Source organism: Vigna umbellata, chromosome 2 (assembly GCF_029865625.1).
Source record: "Vigna umbellata cultivar VRB3 chromosome 2, Vumbellata_1.0, whole genome shotgun sequence".
Lineage (NCBI taxonomy): Eukaryota > Viridiplantae > Streptophyta > Magnoliopsida > Fabales > Fabaceae > Vigna > Vigna umbellata.
The window spans coordinates 26,409,073-26,420,437 of record NC_142166.1 but is presented as its reverse complement, the minus strand read 5'-3'; the positions used below and the strand labels follow the sequence as shown (position 1 = coordinate 26,420,437).

Here is an 11,365-nt window from a genome sequence, read left to right as displayed (position 1 = left end):
ATGGAACCAAATGATAACAGTATTCCAGAGGGTGCCCACATTGTAACATGGGTTAGCAACGAAATCAGAGAGAAAAGAAGGGAATTTACATCTATCCTTGATCAGCAACTAGTATTGCAGAGTGGAAAAAAAACCTTAGATGCTTCAAGTTCTAGGAGTGGCTCTCCTATGCGTGAATCCATCACCACAAACAAAGCCATGGTTCTGAATCCAAAAGCAGCAGTTCTGATACAAGAAGGCCTAGCACCATTGGACCTATCACAAGAGGGATGATCAAGAAGCTACAAGATGAGTACTCTCCCAAAGGCCAAACCCTCTTTGCTATCTTTGGATGGAAGATTGGAAACCTAGAAGATGCTTTTAAGATGCCAAAACATGGAGAAGGGTAAAAGTGGACTTTGGCACATGGGGGGGGGGGGGTGTGCGCATAGTAGCCTAAGGGGTAGTATTAGCTTATTGTAATTCCACTTATGCGCCTATGTAATAAGCCATGTGAATAATATGGCTTCTAGAAAGCCATCACACTTTGCACATGTGGGTGAGGTGGCACTTGATCCGTATTTTGTGGATCTCCTTACCTCACATGCATTGCATTGCATTGACTTGAGATTTAGCTATATAATCTCCTGGGATAAGCATGTATTTCACTTTTGGAAATTTATAGAAGATGAATCTTGCACTTTGCAATTTCCTCTCATCCGAAAGTCCTCTCTATTTGCTTGCTCTTCCATTGCTATCTTCTTCCATTGTGGAAGCCGCCTGAGATAGCCTACCAATTAAGAGCAATGAATACTTCAGAAATGAGCTCAGGTGTTTAGATCTACCATTCAAACTCAAATCTGTGTTGGTTGTTCAAATCTGACAGAATTTCAGTTTCTGTTTTTTGTTGCTGCATTGCCACTGTTCTTATGGTCATTTACTGTTCTATTGAACAGCAGTTGATTGATCCATTGTCTGAACCATTTGGAAGATGAAATGAGTTGATTCCAAATAGTTTGTCATGTGGCAAGAGTGTCCAAGCATTTGGTCGAGATGCATGTGTTTTCCTTCAGTAAATTCTGCCTAATTGTGTGTGGTTAGTATTAGATCATTGCTAACCATCCTCAACACTGAATTTCTGCATTTGTGCAACTTTCAAATACCATTTCTAACTCCTCTTTGATGTTTTCAAATCAGAATTGCTTTTGAATCAAAATTTGACCATGCTAGTTGTTAAATTTAGCTGAAATCTGGTACTGCAGTAGTGACTTTCTGTTTTATATAGTTTTGATGCATTCAATTAGTTCCAACAAGTCATAAATCATCATCAAAACATGTTTGAATCATTGGAAAATAACTAGGTGCAGTACTATTCATTTGGTATATTTTCCTGCATTGAAAATTGACTCTGCCGAGAAACTATGCTGGTTTTTGTCAATTTCTGCACTGCATTACTTTGCTTGATTCATCACGTTTAGATGCAGTAAAAGCCATGGTCCATTTAAAATATCAAGATAACAATTCAAAAGACATATTACATACGTTAAAAGGCACTTAGGACCATTGCATCATCAGTTTCGAAAGTTTGAAGTGTATAGTATTGTTGCTGTTAAAATCTGGTGCAGAAATCTGGTGCAACTCATTCAGGCATTTCATAAAACAGTTTTGTCAATTTTCAATGCATAGCCAATTCGTGTGTGATTCTGATCTAAAGTCTTTTCTTGTGTTTTAAATCTGATCTAGAACCATTCTTAGGATCTATTTGAGGTGCCACCGTGTTTGAAACCCCTTTCATTGCTTGATTTTCGATTTTTTTCTACATTCTGCACACCAACTGTTTGAAAATTTTCCTGGTGTTGCTGTCTTTTGGTTGTGAAAAATTACAGCACTTGAGGTGATATTTTCAGTGATTAATTGGCTTGTTGGGTAGGTGGTTTATACCTCAGAAGGTGTATCACAATTGGAAGCATCAAAGAAGGTTCAATGAAGAGGAGCAAAGACAAGAAGATGGTACTTTGGATGGGAAACCCATGACAATTCTGCACTTCCAAAGTGTGCTGCAGCAAGTGCCGAGACAGCAACCAGCAGAATTGTTGCTGCAGAGTTGCGTCCTTGAGTGATCACTTGCAGCTGAGAGGATTGGTGTGAATTAAGCATAGTTCACTCTTTGTTTTGAGAAGCCAAAGCTGCACACATCTTTCCCTTAGCCAATTCGCATTTTTTTCCTTACAATTTACCAAATTTCTTTTGTAATTTCCTTTGGTTTCTTTGGTTCACTAGTGCAGAACGGGCTATAGACGTCTGTTCTGTGGGTCTTTTGACGTCCGACCTCCAACGGACGTCTATGTGGGTGACGTCTATGTAGACGTCCGTTGTGTCAGGCCGGACGTCTATATAGACGTCCGTTGTGTCAGGCCGGACGTCTATATAGACGTCCGCTGTGTCAGGCAGACGTCTATATAGACGTCCGCTGTGAACCTCTCGGACGTCTATACACTACTGCAGAAAGGGCTTTATTAGACGGGTTATTTAGGGTTATTTACGGGTTATTTAGGATTACAGGGTTTGGACGTTTGTTTGTGCACTACAACACGTCTGAAGAGCAGATTCGAAATGAAAATGGAGGGAGATGGAGGAGTAAACGACCTAAAACGTAGGCCAAAAACGCCGCCCAAGAACACACTACAAACTGCACAAAAATGCACAGAAAACGACTTTTAATCGGTTCAAATGAAAGATATTTCATCACTGAACAATTTAATCGGAATAAAAGTAAGATTAAATGGTCCAAAACAGATAAAAACCAACCTGGAAATGCAAGGCGCAGAGGGAAGTCTCACGGGTTCGCATAACTCCTCGCGGGTTCGCGTTTTGGTTAGTAAGTCCTTATTTTAAACGTCTTTTGAACGTCCGTCCTGAAGGGGGACGGACGTTTAATATATATAGACGTCCGTCCCCCTCCAGGACGGACGTTCAAGAGGCTGATAGAGTAGTTGAACCAGTCAGCCCCTTGAACGTCCGTCCTGGAGGGGGACGGACGTCTATATATATTAAACGTCCGTCCCCCTCCAGGACGGACGTTCAAGGGGCTGACAGGTTCAACTACTCAGTCAGTCTCTTGAACGTCCGTCCTGGAGGGGGACGGACGTCTATATATATTAAACGTCCGTCCCCCTCCAGGACGGACGTTCAAGAGGCTGACAGAGTAGTTGAACCTGTCAACCCCTTGAACGTCCGTTAGAGGGGTCGGACGTTCAAGAGGCTGACAGAGTAGTTGAACCAGTCAGCCCCTTGAACGTCCGTCCTGGAGGGGGACGAACGTTTATATATATTAAACGTCCGTCCCCCTCCAGGACGGACGTTCAAGAGGCTGACTGAGTAGTTGAACCTGTCAGCCTCTTGAACGTCCGTCCTGGAGGGGGACGGACGTTTAATATATATAGACGTCCGTCCCCCTCCAGGACGGACGTTCAAGGGGCTGACTGGTTCAACTACTCTGTCAGCCTCTTGAACGTCCGTCCTAGAGGGGGACGGACGTCTATATATTAAACGTCCGTCCCCCTCCAGGACGGACGTTCAAGAGACTGACAGAGTAGTTGAACCTGTCAGCCTCTTGAACGTCCGTCCTGGAGGGGGACGGACGTTTAATATATATAGACGTCCGTCCCCCTCCAGGACGGACGTTCAAGGGGCTGACTGGTTCAACTACTCTGTCAGCCTCTTGAACGTCCGTCCTAGAGGGGGACGGACGTCTATATATTAAACGTCCGTCCCCCTCCAGAACGGACGTTCAAGAGACTGACAGAGTAGTTGAACCTGTCAGCCTCTTGAACGTCCGTCCTGGAGGGGGACGGACGTTTAATATATATAGACGTCCGTCCCCCTCCAGGACGGACGTTCAAGGGGCTGACTGGTTCAACTACTCTTTCAGCCTCTTGAACGTCCGTCCTGGAGGGGGACGGACGTCTATATATATTAAACGTCCGTCCCCCTCCAGGACGGACGTTCAAGAGGCTGACAGAGTAGTTGAACCTGTCAACCCCTTGAACGTCCGTTAGAGGGGTCGGACGTCTACTGTATTATAGACGTCCGGCCCCGTCTAGGACGGACGTCTCCAAACTCAATTATTTACATTTATGCCACCGGTCAATTATTTACGTTGGGGTTTTGGTGGACGGACGTCTATGAGGTGACGTTAAAGATCAATTTTGCACTAGTGGTTGTAAGTTCCAAATCCAAGCAAGTGAGGTGCTAGAGTTCACAAGTGCTCTTCCCTCATTTGTAACTAGACTCCAAGAAGTCTCACAACCTAAAATTGAGTAGTCGGTGAGTGTGTCTTAGATCCAAAGTCTAAGCCTCACCTAGGAGACCTCACCTTAATTGCTTTTTCAATTCTCTCCTAGATAGCATATATCTTGTGCGAATAGGAAGCTCTCTTAGGGGTCCGAATTTAGAGTTTAGGTTGTGTCATTTCTTTGCTTTGTGTTTTTCTTTGTTGTCTTTAAGACTTAAGTGGATTTAAGAGTGATTTTGATCTAAGGACTCTAGTAAGTAGCCAGAAGCATATTTGGCAAGGATAAGGCTTGGTACTTAAGCATTCCTAGTGAATCACCTCCCTTACCTGGAATATTGCTTTCAAGCGAAAATCTCTAGTCTTTACTTCAAGAATAACATTTAAGTCCATCATAATGTCTAGAAGGCATTCTCCTAGGATTAGTGATAGTGAAAAAGAACATTTTTTTCTTCAAACTTTAGTTAATGAATTCAAGGAAATAAGAAGAGAAATGCATGAAGAGAAAGCCAATAGAGAGCTTCAAAATGCTGTTATTCAAGATGAGTTGAGATTGATAAGGAAAAGTAAGTCTAGGGGAAGTCAGAGTGAAAACTCTTAAGAGGGAGGGATGTCTTTGAGTCTGGGTGATTATTACCCTCATCAGCCTTCTACTTCTAGGAGGCATAGGAGAAATTCTCATGCACCCCCACCCCCTAAAGAAGTCAATGTTGTGTTGCCTCACTTCCATGGGAAGGACAATGTAGAGGCTTATCTTGATTGGGAGATGAAGGTAGAACAATTGTTTGAATGCCACCAAGTGAGTGAAGAGAGGAAGGTCTCTCTAGCTACCCTAAGCTTTCAAGGGTATGCAATGTATTGGTGGACTGCCTTGGTCCAAGAGAGGCTTAGACATCAAGCCCCTCCCATCCACTATTGGAATGATCTCAAGTCTGCCCTTAGGAGGAGACACATTCCCTCCTACTACAATAGAGAACATGATAAAGCTAGAAGGAAGTCTTGTTCATCTTATGAATTTGATAGGATTGAAGATGATTTGTATAAACAAGCTAGTGAAAATATTCCATTCTTTGGTGATGATATTGGTGCATTAACATACCTAGCTTGGGAAAAGGAAATTGATGACATGCATTCATTGATGGTTAGAAAAAGTAAATCTGAATCCTTCTATTCTAGAGATAATGAATCTTATATTCTTAGTCTCTACACTTCTAGTTTTGAAAAGCATGTAAGAGAGTGGTGGGATGATAGGCAATATCATGTTAAGATAGGTAGAAAATATCCCATTCATGATTGGAATGAATTGAAAGCTTGTATGAGAAGAAAGTTTGTGCCTCGAGAAATTGAAAGAAACTTAGAACTTATGAGAGAGCTTATTAGAAAAGGTGAGTCATTCATTCAAAATATAAGTGGGTTCTCTCGTAGGGAAAGTGAGTTTCTAGGAAAACTTAAGAGGCTATGGGAAGAGACAAGCAAATATAGAATTGAGAGATTAAAAAGAGAAAAACAAAAGCAAGAAGTAAGAGAGAAAAGAAGAGAGCAAGAGAGAAGAGAAGAGGAAGAAAACAAGAGTAGAGACGAGGAAGAAAGAGAAAGAAGAGAAGAAGAAAAAAGAAGAAAGAAAGAGAGAAAAGAAGCACAAAGAAGAGAAAAAGAAGAAGTTGAAAGAATAGAAATGGAAGAAAAGAAAAAGCAACTAAGGGCAACATCTCCTCCTACCCTAGAAGCTAGATTCTTAAGGGGAGGTTTTCTATCCTTTCACTTTTCTCCATTTATATTTGAAATTTCCAAATTTCACTTTTCTTTCAAAGACTTTGCCACTCCATCCTTAAAAATGTTATCACTTTCAACACATGCAAAGTCACAACTTGGGTTATGGTTACCTTTATGGTTACCAATAACTCAAGATACAAATAAAATTTCAAAAGAAGAAAGGTTTCTTTGTTATATTAACATTAAAAATTTCAAAATTAGGAAACCTTCTTCTACACATAGTCTTTTATATATATTATTGGGTCAAAGAAAACTAATTAGAGATATGTTTGATGCTTATTGCAGATGGATATTTGACCCAGGAGGAACCCTTGTGAAACACCAAAAATAAGTCTTCAGAAGCACCATCAGATTTGAGGACAAATCCTTTCCAAGGGAAAGGGGATGATACAAGAAGCCCTAGCACCATTGGACCTATCACAAGAGGGATGATCAAGAAGCTACAAGATGAGTACTCTCCCAAAGGCCAAACCCTCTTTGCTATCTTTGGATGGAAGATTGGAGACCTAGAAGATGCTTTTAAGATGCCAAAACATGGAGAAGGGTAAAAGTGGACTTTGGCACATGGCGGGGGGGTGTGCGCATAGTAGCCTAAGGGGTAGTATTAGCTTATTGTAATTCCACTTATGCGCCTATGTAATAAGCCACGTGAATAATATGGCTTCTAGAAAGCCATCACACTTTGCACATGTGGGTGAGGTGGCACTTGATCCGTATTTTGTGGATCTCCTTACCTCACATGCATTGCATTGCATTGACTTGAGATTTAGCTATATAATCTCCTGGGATAAGCATGTATTTCACTTTTGGAAATTTATAGAAGATGAATCTTGCACTTTGCAATTTCCTCTCATCCGAAAGTCCTCTCTATTTGCTTGCTCTTCCATTGCTATCTTCTTCCATTGTGGAAGCCGCCTGAGATAGCCTACCATTCCCTCAAGCCAACTTCCACTTCACCTCACCCTAATCACTTCAATCCGCTGCCAACATCTCATACAATCCAGCCAAAACCGATAGCCTTCTCTGCTACAATTTCTCCAGCACTGAACAATGCTTTCCGTTACTGTTCCATTGATTCTTTGGGTGCAGCAGAGCTGGTTGCTTCCTCCAATCTCACGGATCTGCTTCTATGCATCCTCCTTGATGCATCAAGTTCACTGTTCAAGTATTTCCTCTCTGTTCAGTTTTTTTCCTCTACAAATTACCACCCTTTAATCCCTTTCTCCCTCACTTCCTCATCCCTAAACTCACCCTTCCAATTAAAGGAACTGAACTATTGTACAAAGGCCTTACAACAACTAAAATTGTTAACTTAGGTCCTAATACAATAAAGGCACGTTGGAAATAACTCAATTAGCAAAAAGACATTTGTTCTTAGCAACTAAGCAACTGAAAATGGTCCTTACAGCAACTGGAACACTGGTCTGAACAATATGACCACCAAGCATTTGGATTACGAACCTTATAGCAACACATGTATACTTTAAACACTTCACAACAACAGCATAATAACTAGGCACTGGATTAAAGCATAATAATAAGGGAACTACTGAAAGTTCCTCTTATACCAAAACAAATCACCAAAACTTATTTCCTAGTCCATTGAATATTATAAACTCAGTTTTGCTTTCGTGATGGAGTGATTTTTCTGCATTTTTGGCCATAACAAAGTCAGATTTCGAATGCTACCATTTCTATGTGGTCTGACAGTTTGAGCAAGTCTAAAATGATGTTTAAAACTTGCTAGCAAAGTTCAATTAGTGGTATAATGGTCTAAGTGCATAATAGTATACTAAACCCTCAACTTTCAGTCAAAATTGGGAAGTGGCAAGGTGTTTTTGAATAACAGTTTGGATTTGAGCCAATTCAAACTGTGAACAAGTTTCAAAACTTTAATCCAAGTTGCAGCAGTGATTAGTTTTGACCTACAGTCACTGCTGTGACATTTCGTGTCTTAAACCACCAAATTGTGAGTCATTTTTGTGGCAAAAATTAAGTAGACAACACTTTGAGACTAATTGTTTGTGGTTACAGACTTTGATTGCAGGCCAAAAGCCTAGGAATCAACTTTAAAATTATAAAATTAGCTTACATAAGAAAATAGCTATTTAGGAAACTGATAACAGTTGAAAAACTGTTATTTTCATGCTTAAAATTGACACAAAAAGCAACATTTACACTTAGAAACTAGCTTGAAATCATGCTTTTATCCATATTTTCAGAAATAAGAGAGCTGGACAGGTTTATGCTTGATTTCAGTGTTTTTGTGCAGGTTTTAAGGTGAATTTAGTGAAAGAAGTGAAGAAGGAGAGAGATGGAATCAGAAAAGTCAACCAAAAACCAGAAAAGTCAACCAGTCAACCAGACGAGTTTTGGGCCAGTTTTATGCGATTTTATGATCTGTTTGGGCCTGAACCCGTTTTCTATTATTTTTATGTCCAATTTAAAGACCTAGATGTCTTAGGGTTGGTATCTTTGGCAGAAACGAAGCAAACACTCTCTCTTCCACCCCTTTGAAGGAGGATCTTGGATGCTCAGGCTACCTCTTCACCTTTCTAGGGTTTTATCTTTCATTCTTTCATTATTGTTCATCTAGGTTCACTATGAATATGGTGAACTAAACCTTGTATGTTTGTTGGGGAATCAATGTAATCTTTTGAAGCTCTCATATATGGAATTTGTGCTTGCATCTTAATCTAAGATTTATGCTTTCCTTCATCATTAGTTAGGGTTTTTCCTCTTTGCCTAATGCTTGCTTTGTTTAACTCATTCAATGCATGATTATTGATTTTGTCGATACGGGAACATACGGGGAAGTCTAGATCCGGGGAATTACTCCCAATATTATATTGGTTGTCGTTAAGCTCCTGTGCTAAAAAAACTAATTATTAGGAATGCTAGGAATCGTATGAACTCGTAATTAGGGAGAAGCCTTCTTGAAAGGTAATTTAGAGAGTGGCATTAACAATGATGACTTGAATGTTGAATTCCTAAAATATATGAGAGTGGATAAGATGAAGTTGACCCCCAACAACATATTCATCAATATATTTCATTGAAAGTGCTTGTCTTTTGTTTTAGCCATTGATCAACCTCATGCATACATGTTTATTTTCGTCTTTTGCATATTAAACTCCACTTATTTTGTTCTTAAGTCTTAGCTAATCAACAAATCACATAACTAAACTAGGTCGTGAGTCCTTTGGGAGAACGATACTTGGTCTTACCGAGTTTATTACTTGAAACGATTCGGTCATACTTGCCGATTGTTAAACAAGTTTGTGACATCATATTTTGGTGATCATAAATTTGTCCATCAGAAACTAAGGCTAATATGGGTGTTGTCATTCTACACTAAGAGATAACCATTTTTTGTGCAATACTTTTACATTGATTGGAAGAAACTATTCAGAAACTTGATATGTGCAGATTCTCATTCAATTCTCCCAAGAAATTAAATTCTCAAATCTGAATCATGCTTCTTTTGGTCTTATAATTAGTTTTTCATTGTGCTAAATTTCTTTGTAAGTTCATTTATGCTCTCTTCATACTTAGTTGCACCTTTTCTAGCTTAGTTCAGTTAGTTCAAAGTTCTTTGAGTCTTTTTTATTGTTAACCAGTCATTTGAATTCCTAAAACTCATAATTGGTGATGAGGTTCTGTTAATTTTCTGCATAATTGAGTGTTGCAAAAGTGACATTTTGAATTAGTGTCCATTAGCAGCTCAAACAAGTTTGTTTTGATATTTAAATCTTGTTGAAATGGTTAAGTTCAAAGTATAGCCACATTTGTAGAAGAATCAAAAGCTAGAGGTGCATAAGAGGAAGTGATTTGGAAATTGAACCAGTTGTTCACTGAAATTGAAAATGCAAGGGAAGAAACACAAGACTGGAAGAATGAGGCTGCATAATTGAAGATGGAAGTTGCAGTCACTGAACTTGTTTTAGAAGATGCCCAAATAAAGCTCAAAGCAGCATTGAAAGAAGTAGAGGTAGCAAAAACAGTTGAGGCAAGTGCTGTTCAACATATCAGGGGAGGATTTTAAGTCCTTAGTTCATAAGGTTGAGGAGTCTGATAAATTAGCAGATATGAAATTGGATGCTGCCAAAGCAGAGGTAGAAGCTACAAAGGTGAGTGAAAATTAAGTTCTAAAAAGGTTAGAGGAAACCCAAGAGGAAATTGAGGATATGAAAAATGAAACACAGGAAGTCTTGAAAAGGGCTGAGATGGCTGAAGCAGCAAACAGACCAGTGGAGAATGAGCTGACAAAGCAGCTTCAAAGAGGGCAAAAGAAATTAACAAAAAAAAGTAGCAGAAGTTGCTTCTAAATTATTGGCTGAAACACAGATGGCAGCAGAATTATCTCATCAGCATTATAGGATTCAAAACCAGAATTCACTACCAAAGGTGGAGATGAAAAAGTTAGAGAAAGGGAAGGTTTCAAATGAAGAGAAACATTTTTAATGTTGAGTTGATAGTGCAGCCACTGGTTTATGACAACCAGTAAAGAAACAATTATATGACTTCATTCAGTTTTATCGTACTTCCCAAAACAGCCCCATTTCATTTAATGAAAACCCTGTTAATCCTGATTCAAATACACATGTTCATTAGTTAACACAGTGAAGGACATAGTCAGAATAATTTAATAACTACGTTATCATGTTCATTTACAGCCTAAACAGATTCAATTTAACTTACTTCACTCCATACAATCATTCTTATTTAACTCTAGACACATGCCCATTCATCAAGAAATGAACATCAGACCTGCTTAACCACACGAAACACAAACAATTTATAAAATATCCATAAACACAGAACACATTCCACACATATAGGCATGAACTGGGCAAACAATTTATTGAGGACGCGTTCTAAAACAAAGACCTTACCTCGCACTCTAGAATGATCGAAGGAAGACTGCGAGCTCTCAACGCAACAACCAACCTTGGCTTCACCGCAATGACTTACACACGCCAACAACCACGAATCAGCACCCCTACTGCCACAACAGCCTGAAGCGCACACCACGAACCACCACCCCAACCCCAACACCGACAACGTTTCGAAGAACCTTAACCAAAGAAACAACCCCAACCACCCACTAAGGTTATGCTGTCAACGATATCGGCACACAATGCCAATGACCGCCAGTACGGATAAACGCCAAGGGAGAGGGAGATAAACGCGAAGGGAGAGGGCGAGAATGGAAGCAAAGGACGAGAGGGAAATTTCTAATTGGGGCACCAATACGGATTCGAGTGTCACGAAATTGGAGACAAACTCCTCCAATACGCCCAAATGCTTAAGTCAGGCCAC

The 11,365-nt window shown here is 39.9% G+C and overlaps 1 pseudogene; it reads left to right on the top strand.

The window, feature by feature from the left end:
• On the top strand, nt 1-10,507 carry LOC148203707 (uncharacterized; annotated as a pseudogene).
• Nucleotides 10,508-11,365: the final 858 nt, after the last annotated feature.